This window comes from Megalobrama amblycephala, linkage group LG17 (assembly GCF_018812025.1).
Source record: "Megalobrama amblycephala isolate DHTTF-2021 linkage group LG17, ASM1881202v1, whole genome shotgun sequence".
NCBI lineage: Eukaryota > Metazoa > Chordata > Actinopteri > Cypriniformes > Xenocyprididae > Megalobrama > Megalobrama amblycephala.
In genome coordinates, this window is record NC_063060.1 from 15,828,496 (window position 1) to 15,833,475 (window position 4,980).

A 4,980-nucleotide genomic window follows, 5' to 3' on the forward strand; every position below is an offset into this window, starting at 1 on the left:
CTCTGTGATTTCCGCAGGCAGTGTTTTAGTCAAAATAAAACGATAATCTCGCCCCGTCAATTGACTGTAGGCAGTTAACCGTTGCAGCACTGCCACAAATTGATGTGGCGACTTAGCCGGATCAGGCAGATCTTTGCAAATAGCCACTGCCTCCGTAACACTCAGAGGAGTAATTTTGTAACCATCTGGAAGCTGTACAAACGGAAAAACTTCAGTTGTGGACGGCAACTGCGGATACAATCGATTGGTCAAGGGCTTTGGAATTTCAGCAGAAACAACACATTCATATGGGGGAAGAGACGTATCAGGTTTCAACTGAGACTGAGAGAGAGAGCTGTCTTGTTTTTTCAACTCTGGACCCTTATCCCAATAAGTTTTCATCTTCATCCAAACTTTATACGCATCTTTCATATAATCAATTGGCCATCCTGGGTCACCCCAAGAACCAAAGATCATATCTTTTGCACCACGCATATCTTCATCTTTAAAAGAACCATCGCGGGGAAACGGATCTAATTGTATTTTCCCTTCTGACCATCCCGCGAGATTAGAGAGATAGGGTTCTGTAAAAAACGCTTTATTATTGCGATTCATGAAATCCCTCGGGGTTTCCCCCATCAACGGTCGACTAATCGTTTCACCCATTTAAAACAGCCAACAAAGATCTCTCCTTTGCTTAAAGAAAAGCCTTACAATTTCAGACAAAATACAAATTAAAGTCTGCAGCTTTATATTAACTTTTTAGTATTTTTAGCAAAAAGAAAAATTTTAAATTCAGTATTATTCATTCAACTGCCAACAAGAACCTGAGGATATCATCATGAAATGGACTAAGAGAGAGAGAAAAATTTTCAACTCAAACTCATCTATTCCCTTCCCACGTATATAATCCGTGAGGATAACACCAAAAAATGAAAGGGTGATCAATCCTCTTTCACTCTTCCCGCATTTATCTAAATACGAGGATATCCACTTTTAACAAATATGAAAAAAGTGCAGCACAAAAATACAAGGATCAATTTCTCAACAGACAGTAAGATGCACTTAAGCATTTTATTTCTTACCTGTCTGGAGAAATCCCGGACGAGCCCCCAAATTGTTAGGTTTTTGCTCCTAATTCGTGCCTCATCCCAGACCTCTTATTTGGCAATTGAATGAGCAATCACTCAGCGCTGAGGGAGAATATAGTCTCATTTTATTGATAAGAAAAGAGAGAATATATAGAAAGAGTACAAGGGGTGTAGTATAGTTTCAGCCAATGAGAAAGAGAATACATCATATAGATCATGTTATAGGAATGTGATACATATAGAAAAACAAGTCTAAATATGGTCATCTATTGGTCAGGTACCCATGAGGTCCCTTAGCATCCCAAGGACCTTCTCCTAAGCAGGGACCATTCCCTGTTTCACATTTACTCCTAGTAGAGCCTTATATGGAAATGGTTCTGGTACATAGAAAACCATATGTTTAAAACATAGTATACAACTTTGACAGAGGAAAAAAAAAAGGAGCCTCAGTCCACATACTTTCAATGCTGAGACCAACATAAAATCTATCATTAGCTTAGCACAGTAATTGATCAGCATGCTAAACTATTGCTATTCTTTCTAATGTGGTCTTCAGTCAACAGGTTAACCAAAACTTAGTTGGCATTAAATAACTTTGCATACTAATATGGTTAACATGCTATGAAGCTTTTTTTTTTGTGTGAACTCTTTCTCACATTGAAACCTCTGCTTAGCAGACTGATGAACATGCATCGCTGATTAGCTCAATGTGTTATGCCACGGATCCTGAATGCTCTGCGTTGTGGGTTTGAAACTCAGTGTGATACATGCCCAGACCGCATGAGGTACTGTGGCAGGAAAAGATGCACAACTTGTGTCTGTTCTAGGCGTTCTGCCTGAAACTGGTCTAATCTGAAGCTGTCTCATCCAATTCATTTATATCCAAATTCGTAGTTATTCCCCCCCCCCCCGAATGGTAGTCAATGAACCATAAGTAGAAAAATTATCAAATTTGGCACACTTGTAGTGATGGTAATTAAAAGTAGTTTGATCAACTTTAGAGTATCTAGGACCAACTCTATAGCGCCACCACCAGTTCATCAATTCACTGTTGTAAAGATTATAACTTTTGCACCCTTTGTTCCAGAAAAGTGAATCTTAGTACAACTGATTCCTCTCTTCATACTGATCACATTCAACATCTTACATTAAGACTCTACCCAGTACAGTAGTGGCCATTTTGAAAAATACAGTATTCCATTTTTTTGCTACTCTTCCTACAAATTTTGTCCAATTTTGTCCAAAATCGGCTGAGGTGATCTTTGGACTGAACCGCACAGAAATGACTGAATGGATTTTTGATATTCGCTACCATTCCCAAGATTTTTGTCTCTGAATGTTACCTTGCCTGTGTTTGTTGTGTCATGGGTTATAGGTTATGGGTTATTTTGTACAAATTGCTTCTGTTCCAGATATTGAGTGTTTCTGAGAATGATCTAAACTAAAATTAATAAATATAACGTGGTGTATTTTTATAAAAACTCTTTATTGTGAGTTCATTCTCATGAACTACTGAACTCTGACAGCTGTGTGACACTGTCTGCCCTGTGGTGCAAAGATTACAGTGCCTGACATGTGATCAGAGACTGTGGGTTTGAATCCCATGTGTGGCAACTATGAAATTGTTTGTAATGTTGTCATTTCAATTCCTTTATTATCCCAATAAGTACTGTACTAGTCTTTCTTCTTCTAATTAGAAATAAATCTATTTTTGTTAATTCTGTGTTCATTTTCATCTCAGCTTCTGGTCATTTTGAGTTCATTCTTACCTCTAATTCTGAACCAGCTATTTTTCATGTACATTCAATTTCTGCTCTTTTTGCTTTTCTTGCTCTGCATTGCACTACAACTCATACATTTGAGTGCATGAAATGTATTCTGTGTGGCTCTTCATTGTGAGTTCATTCTCATGAACTACTGAACTCTGACAGCTGCGTCACACTGTTTGCTCAATGGCGCAAAGAGTTGAGTGACAAACACATGATTCAGAGACTGTGGGTTTGATTCCCGTTTGGGCCAAATTTATAAAATTGTTTGTAATGTTGTCATTTCAATTCCTTTATCATCCCAAGAAGCTTCTGGTCATTTTGAGCTCATTCTCACCTCTACTTCTGAACCAGCTGTTTTTCATGTACATTCAATTTCTGCTGTTTTTGCTCTTCTTGCTCTGCACTGCACTACAACTCAGACATTTGAGTGCTTGAAATGCTTGCCATGTTGCTCTGCTTTAAAAGCTGCTCTTTTGCTGTGCTGTTCTGCCTGCAGTGTTGCTCAGCATGCTGTGCTGTTCTGTTTGCAGTGCTGCTCTGTTTGATGCTCTGCTTTGCTTGGTGTGCTGCTCTGCTTGCTGTGTTGCTCTGTTTGCGGTGTCTTCGGTGCTTGGCCCCGCATTGCTGCTTGCAGCTATTTTTAGGGGCTAAGCACCGAAGGTGCTATAGCCCCTATTGTATCCGTTAGTTTTATTAGGGGCTAAGCACCGAAGGTGCTATAGCCCCTATTGTATCTGTTAGTTTTATTAGGGGCTAAGCACCGAAGGTGCTATAGCCCCTATTGTATCTGTTAGTTTTATTATTATTAGGGGCCAAGCACCGAAGGTGCGGAGGCACCTATTGTATCCGTTGGCGTTCTTTTTTTTTTTTTTTTTTAGGGGCCAAGCACCGAAGGTGCGAAGGCACCTATTGTTATTGTTGGCGTTCTTTTTTTTATTTTATTTTTTATTCTTCTTCTTCTTCTTCTTCTTCCGCTCTTGAAGTCTATGACAGCCCATAGAACCGCTTGCGGGAAAGTTGTGAAATTTGGCACAAAGTTAGAGGACAGTCTGACCTTTGTCCATAGCAAATTTGGAGTCTCTAGCTCAATCCCTCTAGCGCCACCAGCTGTCCAAAGTTGCACTTATGTTTATGTCAATAACTTTTGAACCCGAAGGGTTAGAAACGATTGCACCCTATGACGTCATTTTCCGTCATGAAAATTTTTCCGCCATTTTGAATTTTCTGAAAAACATACTTTTTCGAACTCCTCCTAGGCGGTTACTCCGATTTTCATGAAAATTTAATCAGATCATCTTCAGACCATGCCGACAAAAATTTATGGAATTCAAGTCGATTCCTCAAACCGTTTTCGAAAAACTCGCAAACGAATTGTACGTAGTGCTTGCGAAAACAGAAGTAAGGCTGTATCTCCGCAATGCTTTATCGTATTCAGACCAAACTTGGTACATGGCATCACAAGCATGACCTGAGGTATCATGCAGCGTTTCGGCGCAGCGCCACCTACTGGTGCGGAGATATGAAAAATGGCTATTTTTGCTTATAACTTCTGATGGGTTTGGCCAAAAATCATAAATTTGGTCTCGTTGGATTCGGGGAATCATACCAAGTCGAATGATATCCAATTTTCCCATATCAGACATTTTGGCTGTCGGCCATTTTGAATTATGTGCTAAAATGCTGTATTTTACGAACGCATTAGCGTATTGTTACGAAACTTGGTATGGGTCATCAGGACAATGCCCTGAAGGAGCCTGAGAAGTTTCGGCACAGCGCCACCTTGTGGTCAAAAGTTATAGCAAAATTTACAAAAATGCTAATAACTTTTGTTTATATTAACCGATTATAATGAAACTGGTCTCAGTCGATTCCGTGGGTCATGCTGAGAACATAGATATCAAATTTGCCATAGTCAGCTCAACGTCCTGTCCGCCATATTGTTTTACTTTAAAAACCTACTTTTTCGAACTCCTCCTAGACCGTTGCTCCGATTTTCACCAAAATTGAACCGTATCATCTTCAGACCATGCCGACCAAAAGTTATGGATTTCAAGTTGATAAGTCAAACCGTTTTCGTATATCAGAGCAAAGAATTTGAGGCATGATGCAAAAATGACTCTTGAAGCTGTATCTCTGCAATG